This window comes from Lutra lutra, chromosome 14, assembly GCF_902655055.1.
Source record: "Lutra lutra chromosome 14, mLutLut1.2, whole genome shotgun sequence".
Taxonomy (NCBI): Eukaryota; Metazoa; Chordata; class Mammalia; order Carnivora; family Mustelidae; genus Lutra; species Lutra lutra.
Genome location: NC_062291.1, coordinates 55074315 through 55086955, shown reverse-complemented (window position 1 = coordinate 55086955; position 12641 = coordinate 55074315). Strand labels below are relative to the sequence as shown.

The following is a 12641-nucleotide window of genomic DNA, read 5'->3' as shown; positions in this document are numbered from 1 at the left end:
GGGGATGCAGTCTGCTTATCACTGTGTCCTGTGTTGACAGTGTGACCTCTGACCCGAAGAGCAGATTTCATGTCCGTGGAAGATGTTCAACTGGAAACTTGAGGAAAGTCAAGTTGTAAAACAACCAGTTTGCTTCCTGACGCTGTTGAAACGGGGCAAGAGATTGAAAGAAAGGGACTCATATGGGATTTATTTTTTTTTTTTTTTTTAAAGATTTTATTTATTTATTTGACAGAGAGAGATCACAAGTAGGCAGAGAGGCAGGCAGAGAGAGAGAGAGAGGGAAGCAGGCTTCCTGCTGAGCAGAGAGCCCGACGCGGGACTCGATCCCAGGACCCTGAGATCATGACCTGAGCCGAAGGCAGTGGCTTAACCCACTGAGCCACCCAGGCGCCCACTCATATGGGATTTAGCAACTGTCTGGGGTCAGGGTCTGTTCTTTCTTTGTGTGAGGGAAAAGAGAGCTGGGTGTGTGGGAGGAGGACAGAGAGGGTTGGTGGGGGCAGGGGGTGGATTCCATTAGCAAGGGCTCATGTGCCACGGGGACAGGACGGGTTTCCCCAGAGTGAGCGACCAGGATGGGATGGCTGGGTCAGAAGGCCTTCTCCATCATTACCCTCCAGGTTGTTCCAATGGCAAAATAGTGAGTGCAAAGTTTCCCAAATTTTCTACTTTTACATTGCCTTCATGGTACCCCCAAGCCAAAAGAAATACCCAACGGTTTCATTTACTAAGCAGCTGGGTCCAAAAGACTTACTAAGACTTTATGTCCTAAGAGCTTAGTAGCCATCTGGGAAAATAAACATGAATGAAAAAAATAATTTTCTGTTTCATTCTTAAATAGACATAGTGACTTCCTAATGGGATGGGCGCACCTGTTGAGCTCCACAGAACTGGGAATCATACTGGATACTGCTCTCATTTCCTGCTCCACAATGATTTTCATGTGTCTGCTTTTTATCACGGTAACCCCTGAAAACTGGCTTTGTAAGTGGGCTCCAGGCTGAAACCATGAACAACCTAGAGCTGGTAGTTCTTGTGGCATCCAGTGGATATCAGGTAGCTCTGTGTTTCCCCGTGCGCCCAAGCATCAGCAGGCATGTAGCGAAGAGCACAGGCTTGGAAACTCGCCTGCCAAGATCAGAATCCTGACTGGGGCGCGTGGGTGAGTCAGTCGGTTAAGCGTCTGCCTTCAGTTCAGGTTCTGATCCCAGGGGTCCTGGGTTCTAGCTCCCTGCTCAGGGGGGAGTTGGCTTCTCCCTCCTCCTCTGCCCTTCCCCCGCTCTCCCCCTGCTCATGCTCCCTCTCTCATTCTCTCTCTCTCAAATAAATAATTAAATAAAAACTTTTTTTTTTTTTTTAAGAATGCCGACTATATAACTCACTAGCTTCTTGTGTCTCAGTCTTCCATATCTAGAAAGGGTATAATAATAAGTACTGATCTCTTTGGGTCTTGAGGGGATTAAATGAAGTTCCTACACATAAAGTACTTAGCACACTAGTCATCCAGGGCTAAACGATGTTTGTGGATTTAAGGACTGACCACACATCCTTGTTTCCTGAGACAGTCTCTGGTTATGAAATTATTATTAGAACACTCTTTTCCTCTCAAATTGCCCTGGTTTGAAGGATACATTCTGTGGCCATCCTACATTTACGTTTACCATGGGGTGCTCATCAAGTCGCCACGGAGCTGGGATTTAAATTTAGGTGGTCTGACCTCAGGGCCCCTGCTCTTAACCACCAACATACACACACACACACACACACACACACACACACCTGCAGCTGCAGAGACATCAGGAGACCTTTTTGGTTGTCACAACTCAGGGGTTGCCGCTGGCATTCAGTGGGTCAGGGAGAGGCCAGAGCTGCTGCTGGACCTTGTCCAAAGCACTGGACAGCCCCACAATAAAGAATCGTCTAGCCCCCAAATGCCAGTAGTGTTGAGATTAAAGACCCCTGTAGCAGAGGTGTTGGCTCACCAGGAGGGACCTCCTGCTGTTGATGTCTGTTGTAAAGTCCCACCTGGTGGCAACAGTTAGAACTGGTATTATTTTCCTGGTAGGGGGTTCACAGAAACTCTGAAATCCCTCAGACCAAACCACAGGTGAGACCTGGCTTAGGGCTCTGGCTCCAGGTGCACAAAGCTGTAAAATATCCTCGGTACACGGGACAGGGTGTGAAGTCATCAGGGTGGACTAACCTCAATAGTTCCTGGGAATCAAGATAGCCGGTGACTGCAGCTGGGCCCTCGTTGTGAGAGCGGTATTTATTGCTCATTGTTGTTAGTTACGATTATTACTGTGACTTGGTGAGATAGTTTGAAATCATGATGACCCCAGTTTTGACCTTTTTTCTCAAGATTACTTTAGCTATTTGGATCCTTTGTGGTTTCATACACATTTTAGGATTATTTATTCTATTTCTCTGTAGTTCATCATTGGAATTTTGATAGAGAGTATATTGAATCTGTAGATCTCTTTGAGTAATATGGACATTTTAACAATATTAATTCTTCCATTCCAGAATATCTTTTGTTTTTATTATGTACCCCAGGGGTAGAGGTCTGTGAATCCTTAGGCTTACACATTTCACAGCACTCACCATAGCACACACCCTCCCCAATGTCCACCACCTAACCACCCTCTCCCTACCCACCCCTCCCCCCAGCAACCCTCAGTTTGTTTGGTGAGATTAAGAGTCTCTTATGGTTTATCTCCCTCCTGATGCCATCTTGTTTTCATTTTTCCTCCCTAACCCCTACAACCCCCCACCCTGCCTCTCAAATTCCTCCTATCAGAGAGATCATATGATAATTTTCTTTCTCCAGTTGACTTATTTCACTCGGTATAATACCCTCTAGTTCCATCCACGTCGTTGCAAACGGCAGGATTTCGTTTCTTTTGATGGCAAACACAGGATATCTTTCCATTTATTTCTGTCTCCTTCAATTTACATCATGAATGTCTTGTAGTTTTCAGTGTGTATAGGTTTTTCCACTCCTTGGTTAAAGTTATTCCTAGATAATTTATTCTTTTTGATGCAACTGTTAATGGGATTGTTTTCTTAATTTCTCTGATATTCCATTGTTAATACATTAAAACACAAGAAATTATTTTATATTGATTTTGTATCCTGCAACTTTACTGAATTTGTTTATTCGTTCCATCAGTTATTTTTGGTGAAGTCTTTAGTGTTTATATAAAATAATGTCTTATGCAAATAGGAACAGTTTTACTTCTTCCTTTTCTATTTGGAAGCCTTTTATTTCCTTTTTTCTGGCCAGGGCTTCCAATACTATGTTGAATAAAAGAGGTCTTGCTCTTGATATTACAGGGAAAGATTTCAGCTCTTCACCATTGAGGATGATGTTAGCTGTGGGCTTGTCATATGTGGCCTTTATTATGTTGAGGGACATTCCTTCTATACCCACTTTGTTGACAGTTTTTTCTTTTTTATCATAAGGATGTTGGATTTTGTCAAGTGCTTTTTCTGCACTATTGAGAGGATCATATCATTTCTATCCTTCATTTTGTTAATGTGGTGTATCATATTGATTGATTTATGGATATTGACCCATCCTTGCATCCCTGGAATAAATGTCACTTTTTATGTATTGTTGAATTTGGTTTGGTAATATTTTATTGAGGATTTTTGCATCTATGTTCGTCAGAATAATGTCCTGCAATTTTCTCTTTTTGTGGTGTCCTTCTCTGGTTTTGGTATCAAGATAATGCTGGTCTTATAAAATGAGTTCGGAAGCTCCCCCCCACCACCTTCAATTTTTTGGAAGAGTTTAAGAAGGATAGCTATTAAATCTTTGAATGTTTGGTAGAAATCACCGGTGAAATTTCTGCTCCTGGACTTTTGTTTGTTAGGTGGTTTTAAATTACTGATTCAATCTCCTTACTAGTAATTGATCCGTTCAGATTTCCTACTCCTTCATGATTCAGTCTTAGACAATCGTATTTCTAGGAATTTATCCATTTTTTTCTAGATTGTCCAATACATTGACATAATTGTTTATAGTCATCTCCCATGATCCTTTGTTTTTTTATATATCAGTTGTAACTTCTCTTTCTTTTTTTTTTTTTAAAGATTTTATTTATTTGACAGACAGAGATCACAGGTAGGCAGAGAGGCAGGCAGAGAGAGAGGAAGAAGCAGGCTCCCCGCTGAGCGGAGAGCCCGATGCAGGGCTCGATCCCAGGACCCTGAGATCATGACCTGAGCCGAAGGCAGAGGCTTTAACCCACTGAGCCACCCAGGTGCCCCATAACTTCTCTTTCATTTCTGATTTTGTTTATTTGAGACCTCTCTCTCTTTTTCTTAGTGAGTCTAGCTACCATATAATCTCGAAATTCCACTTTTGGGGATTTATCTGAAGAAAATTAAAATGCTAATTTGTAAAAATATATGCACCCCTATGTTCACTGCAGCATTATTTACAATAGCCAAGAGTACTTCTCAGCCATAAAGAATGAAATCTTACCATTTGCAACAACATGGCTGGACCTTGAGGGTATTACACTAAGTGAAATTAGCCAGATAGAGAAAGAAAAATACCATCTGAGTTCACTTATGTGTGGAAGCTAAAAAAATAAGACAAATGAGCAGAACAAAACAAAACTCTCAGAGAACAGATGGAAGGGAGTTTGTGGAGTGGGTAAAATGAGTGAAGAAAATCAAGAGGTACAAACTTCTGGTTATAAAATAAGTAAATCATAGGGATATCATGGACAACATTGGTGACTAGAGTCACCAATATTGTATTGCATATTTGAGAGTTGCTAAGAGAGCAGAGCTTGAAAGTTCTCACCACAAGAAAAAAAGACTGTAACTGTATGGTGATGCATGTTAACAGACTTACAGTGGTGATCATTTTGCCAAGTATGCAAATATCAAATCATTATGTTGGACACCTGAAACTAATAACATGTTATAAGTCAATGTTACTATAATAAAAAATATAATAAAATTAGTATTAAGCTAAAAAATACTATTATTATCATGCTCCTTTACTTCTCCCACTCTAGATAAAAATGATAGAAGGGGAGACAAGGATCAGGCAAGTGTGAATATGAACAGTGTAGTTTTTGAGCTAAAGGGAAGACCGCATTGAGGGATGACTTCTGTGCCTGTTTATTTTATATTTTTAACCAGACAGGAGGAAAGGACTTTTTCTGCATGTGGTTTTTTAAATTTTCCTTTGGAAAGATTTTATAAAGTTTGTCTAAAAATGCTTACTGGCCCATGGCTTCCTCTGCCAACCTCCCTGTGAGTAGTCTATCCTCCATCTGTCACCAGCTTGTTTACCTGCCTGTACCTGGCCAGTGTGAGACACAAGTCCTTGCCGAGCTCAGCGTATCTCCTGCAAAACTAGCATCGATTCTACAGAAGGATGCAAAGGGCACTTATCCCTGAGTAGAGGTTGTAAGTCTTCCTCCTGCCTCTGTTGTTGCCATCCTGCCAAGGAGGGTTCCCACCACACCCCGGACCCAATGGCTCTGAACATTCACAGCTGAGTAATTGCCTCAGCCAGGCTGTGGGGTAGATGGGGGGTGGGCGGGAGGGAGAGACTTACAGTGGTGATCATTTCTGAGAAAGGCTCTTCCTTCCCTTCTTCCAGGAGGCCCAAGAGTTCCCAGGGAGACAAGGCACTGCGCACAGGGCAGACATCCGAGAGCAAGCCACTCCTGGGAAAGGGCTGGTATTTTCAAGTAGTAGTATTTGTAGTAGTAGCAATCAAACACCTATGTAGTAATTACAATATTCCAGGCACCTTTTTTTTTAATATTTTTTAAAGATTTTATTTATTTATTTGACACAGAGAGAGAGATCACAAGTAGGCAGAGAGGCAGGCAGAGAGAGGGGGAAGCAGGCTCCCTGCTGAGCAGAAAACCCGATGCAGGACTCGATCCCAGGACCCTGAGATCATGACCGGAGCCAAAGGCAGAGGCTTTAACCCACTGAGCTACCCAGGCGCCCCCAGGCACTGTTTTAAACACTAGCTAGTATTAACTCATTTCATCTTTATAACAGTCCTATGAGGTACTGTGGTGGTTAGAAAATAGGGCTACAAGTTTTCTCACATACTTCCCTTCAAAAAGTGGGGCCTACTTTTCTTCCCCTCACACACTGGCTGGACTTACTTTCTTCTAATGAGTGACTAGAGCAGAAGTGATGTGATGTGACTTCACAGGTGAAGTCATACAGAGGACATATCTTCTGTCCAGCTCTCTCTCCAGTATCACTTGCTCTGGGGAGAGACCCCCACCATGTTGTGAGGGTCCTTAAGCAGTCAGGTTCGGGAGGAAGGAAAACCTCCTGCCGACAGCCAGCACCAGCCTGCCAGCCGAAGGAGCGAGCCCCCTTGGAAACAGACCTTCCAGCCCCAGCTGAGCCTTCGGATACGACAGTCCCAACCCACGCGTGACTGAACCTCATGAGAATTTGCGACAGAGTCACCCAGCTAAGCTGCTCTTGAATACCTGACCCACAGAAACTGAGGCAATAAATGTTTATTGTTGTTATAAGCCACTAGCTTTGGGGGTAATTTGTTTCACAGCAAGAGATAACGAATGCCAGCTGGTTCTTATCTCTATTTTACAGATGTGGAAACGGAAGCATAGAAAAGTCATGGAATTTGCTTTAGGTCCTGGTAAACGTGATCTGAAACCAGGCAGTCTGGCTCCAGGGCCCATGCTCTGAACCCTCTCCGTGAACCTGTCCAGACTCAGAATCATGAGTATAAGAGACAAGCCTCAGGGCCCTTAGCAGTGTTCCTCATGGCTTGGGTCCTACCCATTTTATCAGTGGGCTCTCGTCTTCCAGCCTAAACTGGGAGTTACCAGAAGCCTTTCCAATGCACTTCTTGCTTGCTCAAATTAGCCAGAAGTAACTCCTGTCACTCATCAGCAAGAAGCCTAATCAAGGGGAAGAGGGGAAGAGATCCTCCCAAACCCTGTCTTCATTTAATGGCCAGATTGCCTCTAAGACAGGAGCTTAAACTTCTAAAAGGATTGTTGGTGGTTGCCTTGTTCCAGCATCCTGAGGAGAGACAAAAGCCATCAAAGGCTTCAAACAGAAATGTCTGCATCAGAAAGGACAACAGTTTAGGAATGGCCCATCTCCACCTAAGTGACAGCTTGTCTCTGTGGCCCCTCTTGGCCAGGAGCCACACTGGCCAGCCTGGTAAGGAAAGCAGTCCGCTCAGCTTGCACAGACGGGATGTTCCCCACAAACCAGACTCCAGGCCCAGCCAGAGAGAAGCAAAGACAGGAGGTAAGTGGTCCCAGCGCAGTCCAGGATGTGGCTTCACGGAGCTCTCCAGGTCCCGGGGAGGCCAGCGTCTCACACAGTGTGTGGCATAACTCATCTTGCGCCACTTTTTCCCCTTTGGCTACTTTATTCGTTCTATGTTTCTGATTACAAAACAGTAAGATTTGGAAAATGCAAGAAACCACTCGGAGAAAATAAACCCGCTGTCCTTCTTCCATGCAGAGACAACCCCATGGGATTTTGCTGTATAGCTTTCTGGCGTTTTTTTTCCTGTGCGATGGAGGCTGCTCGTAGGCGATCAGGTATGTCACAAGTTGGGGGTCCTGCTGCACACACTATTCTGTAATACCCATTAAAAACATTTCCTGGAACATTATTTTTTTATGCTGTCCTTTAGGTCCTCGACACACATGACTGCTCCGTGACGCAGTTAGTGTACCTCTCACTGCTCAGAGAAGGCTCGGCTGCAAGGTCGAAGGACACCCCGTAAACCACACACACTCTCTGGCATCAGCTCCCGGGGGCCAGTCCTTGCTTCAGTTTCCACTGACCTAAAGCGAAATGAGAAAAATAGAGACTGTGTAGTTTCTTTTGCAAAGCTAAATACATCCACTTTTTATTGGAGGTTATGTCCTGCCTACTTTTTTGTTAAACTTCTTTTTCTTTTAGAACAGAGTGTTTGTGGCAGCCATTTTTAAAAAGAAACAATCCTATGGGACTCATGGAGATTTATAACAAGAAAATATGTTTTTCTTTATATTTATATTCTTTATACTTATAACAAGAAAATATAAAACAAGAAAACTGACCTGTTCAGTCATTAGGCCGGGAACTACTGCTCTAGGCTTCTGGGGGTCCAGTCAAAGCACCGCAGCCCAGCTCAAGGAGATAATAAGGATGCTTGGGTCATATAAGAGAACACCTTGTTCCACACACGTGCTCTTATCTTGTTTTGAGGACAGCTCTGAAGCATATGGTAGAGTTTGCATGGGGGTACTACAGTCTCCCAGTTTACAAGGAAGCAGGAAAGGGTCCAGCTCACATGGCTCGGTAGGCCCCAGTCAAGCAGACCCAGGTTTCTGACTCCCATCCCAGTGACCCTAGAGGGGCCTTTCTCTGAGCCACATCTCTGAGGGGATCCTGGGTACCATACAGAATATTCATATACAATTACAGAATTGAACTTGATAGAACATTCTGGAATTCCACTCTAGGAGACAGAAAGCTACAATATACTTAACTAAACAGAGACCCAGGCCCAGGGCAGGTCTCTGCAGCTCTCGCTCATCCCTTCAGGCTCTGTGCTTAACCACTTCACACTTGCCTGTGGAGGGTGCAGACTCTGCGAGAGTTCTGGGCACGAGCAACCATAAGCCCAACAGTGAACTTCAACAGAAATGCCTGACCCTTCAGGTGACAGCCTCCAACCAGCTTGACTCCTGGTTCTGTAGTTCACTTGGTCAAGTGACATCATTTCTCTAGAGCTCTGTAGCCTCATCTGTAAAATGGGAATAATAACCCTAACCCTCACAGGCTTGTGTAAAGATAGTGAATGTCAGGCCTTCAGCACCGTGCCTGGCACATAAGTGCCCAGGGGCATAATAAATGTAAGACTGAATTTCTTTTCAGCACCTAACAGATAGCGGATGCTTAAAAACATTTTTAATAATTGAATAATTAAATAGGTGAATGAGCAAATGAATGGAAAGGAAATTTTGAGGTTTCATGTGCACTCTGGATATTTCCCTCTGCCATCTAAAACTCGGACCTCAGGAGCCTGCTACGACAGTGTGTGGATGGCCAGGAAGGGAGGGAGGGAGCTTCATCACCATGCTAGCATTCTTCCAAACACCTGCCCCCTCCCCAAAGAGACAGAGGGAATTAAACGGTGGGGCTAGAGGACGTGGTACACAAAAGAAGTACATTTTGAAGGAAGCATGGTACAGGACATGTTCTGAGTATGGGGACCTTCCTTTCTTGGGAAATATAAGCCCAGGCGATGTAGGCCCAAAAGGACAGAAGAGACATGTCAAGGAAAGAGGGAGTTTAGTAGGGTCCCCACGGAGGGGCCGGAGGACACAGTAGGCCCGCCCTGAATGGCATACTCAGTGGTTTGTCTCCTCTGTGCGGCACAGGGTCACCACCAGCGGCCGGCAGCCAGCCAGATCGGGCAAGGGCTGCAGAGAAACTGGAGCTGGCTGCCGGATGCCTGGCAGCTTCGGGCCATTGGAGCCCAGGGAGCTGGGCGCACAGGCTTTCATAATGGAAAGATGCTGGACCCACTCATGAGGCAAGCTCAGGAGCTGTGTGTCCCTGGGCACAGCCTTCACCCTCTCAGGCCTCAGCTTCTTCTCTCTCAAATGAAAATGTTGAGGGGCATTTGGGTGGCTCAATCGGTTCAGCGTCTGCCTTTGGCTCAGGCTCTGATCCCAGGGTCCTGGGATGGAGCCCTGCATCGGCTTCCTGCTCAGTGGGAGGCCTCCTTCTCCCTCTCCCACTCCCCATGCTCGTGTTCCCTCTCTCTGTGTCTAATAAGTAAAAAAATAAAATCTTTAAAGAAAAAAAGAAAATGCTGAACCAAATAAGTTCTAGAAACCTCACCAGCCATGGTCTGGTGGAAGAGTCTCAGACGACCTTGAAAAGCTGCTCCACATTGCCCCCTCGTGGCGGTTCGCTGCAGCAACCACTGTTCCTCAAAACTCAGGTGTCGGTCTGACAGTCTGTGAGTGTCGTCCATCCATCCATCCATTTTTCCTCCTTTCCACTCAAAAACTCTGCCAGTTATTGGGGACCCCACAACGAATGATATATTGTCTTTGTCCTAAAAGGAAAACACAGATAAATATAAAACCGAGTAACTCACAGGGTTCTTAGAGTAAGATAGCTGGGGTTAGTAGATGTCTCTCCTGGGGGCTCAAGCAGAATTCACAGAGGAGCTGGTTGGTCGTTCAACAGAGAAGCACTGAGTGCCAGACAGAAGTGCCCAGGGTGGGGGGCAGGGCGGGGGCAGGGCAAGTGCAAAGGCAGACAGCTCGTGAACATCACCAGAAGGTGAAGAGCAGTCCCGGGAAGGATCCTCTACCCAGTTTTGCCTCCTCTTGTGAGGTCTGTGGGGGTCCTGACAGGCATGGTCACCTGGATTTGGAAGGTGGGGGCCACTCTGGCACACTGACATTAATCTGCTTTCTAGGCTTTTCTAAAGGAGAAAAGTATTCGAGCAGTTTTCCAACTCTGTCCCCCCAAATGGGGTTTCATCTGGTACCAACCAAAACCCAGTATCTAAAAAACATTACTTCTATCCTTGCATTTTAGGCTTGGTGGCTGAATTCATTTTTTAGGACACTTTCAAAGGCCTTTATTTCTGCAGAGGGAAAACCAGAGGTGAGTCCTAAGAGAAGGATGTGACAAGTCAGAGCCAACTGCTCTGTTGCGTTAGGGAAAGGGTCTTCCCCAAGGGTCTGGTACATCTCTGAAAAAAGTTTCAGCTCTCCATATCAGAGGGTAGGGGTAGAAAGAGGTCTGTGCCCATGTCGGGCAGGCAATAATGACTTAAAGGAGCAGAGCCACAAGAAAGAAGGGGTGACCAGGTGGTACTTGGGGCTGCATTTAGAACTCAGAGGTGCTGAGTGACCCCAAATGAGCAGTCTGGGCCCCTGTTGCTGGTTGGGGCTTGAATGCATTTTTAAGGATAAAGCACGTCAGAAAGGGGAGGTGGAGTCACAGATCATATGAGCACCCACACACCTGTAGAAATGCTGTGAGGTGATGGACACATCCCTAACGGTTGTCCTTTCAAACCCCACCCGTGATTGGGAAGTTTCCCACATTATGAGTCCCACTTCCCCAAGGTCAAAGGTTAATGCTGGCTCACAAGGCATAAACCCAAGGCCTAGCCGTTCAGACACCATGACAGGCTTGATCTCCAGAAGAGGACATGAGGAACTTGAGGCTGCTCAGATTCCATTTTGGGATAAGGGTTTAGGGCACAGTTGTGGGGTTCCTAGCATCCAATGGCCATTACCAGCAGTATGAGCCATTCATGGTGCCCATGATCTGGGGTAGCCCCCATCGTGAGGACATTGTTCCAGACTGGAACTCTCTGAGATCTGATCTCTGGCCCTCCCCTCAGAGACCCCTCGAGCTGAGTAATACCTTTGCTGATTAATCCAGCAGACTGGATTCGTGTGGGAACGTTGCTCCTCTTGTGCTAACACTTTGCTCAGCCCCAGAACCCTCTGGCCCGGCTTCATCAGAGTCCCAACCGCCTGGGAAAACGAGCAGCCTTAACAGAGCATTCTCTGAGTGCAGACACCATGCCCTTTCTTCCTACAACCAAAGCAGGAATGAGGCTAGGAGGCTTGGCTAACTTTCTCCCAGTGTACTTTCTTTCTCCCCAGGCCGCGTTGCAAAATCAGCCATTTCTGTCTTGCCAACTACTTCACCTCCCTGTTCTCCTCCTCTCTGGCAATGCTTGCTATTTCTAGCAATTGCCAACAGAATGGGGCCCAGTATCACACAGCACTGATGGATGAGAGGACCTGTGGGAGGGAAGGAGTGTGAGGGAGTGTATGAGGGAGCGTGTGAGGAAGGTGGGGTCGCTGGTTCCCACCCAGGGAGATGGGGACAAGCCCCACTGCTGGCCCAGCCTCTGCCTCACCAGAAGTGAGGAAAGAACATCTCCCGGAGGAAGTCGTTGACGCGGTGCTCTCTCTTTCCTCAGCTGTTTTCTCTATAGGTTTGTGCATGGGGCAGTCTTGGTCTCTTTCTTTCTTTTTGGGACGGGGGATGAGATCTTCTGGCTCAGTTTTTTCTAACTCCTTTTAAAAAAAAAATAGGTAGCATCTGCTGATGCTCCCTGTGTGACCAGCATTCCCAGGCACCCACTGATGTAACTCTCACAGCGATCCCGTGTGGCAGGTGACCGGTACCATTAGTGCCTTCACTTTACAGGTGAGGAAACTGAGATGGGAGAGCATCAGGAGTCTTTTAAAGCTTCTCAAGTCAACTAAAACTTGAATTGAGGAATTCAACTCAATTTGAACAAAAAGAAGAAGAGTAAGGAGGGGGTGGGAGGAGGAGAGAAGAGGAAAGAGGTGGAGGGAAAGAAAGAGAGGAAAAAGGAATGTCCTGGCTCAGGTACGCAGAGGTCGAGCAGGTTGATCTCGCGTGAGGCACACCGGGGTCCAGGCACCCAACAGATGGGTTTGGTCAGTCCCCTAGCAGGAGCACAGACGCCCCAGCAGCCCTTCCTACTTCCTACCGACTCCGCGAACTCTTTCCTTGTACTTTTGGCAGAATCCTCAAGGATGGCTGTCACGGGCTGGGTTGGGGCCGCATGCCCATCCCTGGGATCTGGC

The 12641-nt window shown here is 46.2% G+C and overlaps 1 long non-coding RNA gene across 1 annotated transcript; it reads right to left on the bottom strand.

Annotated features, from left to right (window-relative positions):
• Positions 1-8981: 8981 nt before the first annotated feature.
• Positions 8982-11342, bottom strand: LOC125084346 (uncharacterized). Its single transcript, XR_007122611.1, has 3 exons — positions 11306-11342; positions 9886-10105; positions 8982-9136 (listed from the first exon to the last, which is right to left on the bottom strand). It is a non-coding gene; the product is annotated as an uncharacterized LOC125084346 (long non-coding RNA).
• Between the last annotated feature and the right edge of the window lie 1299 nt (positions 11343-12641).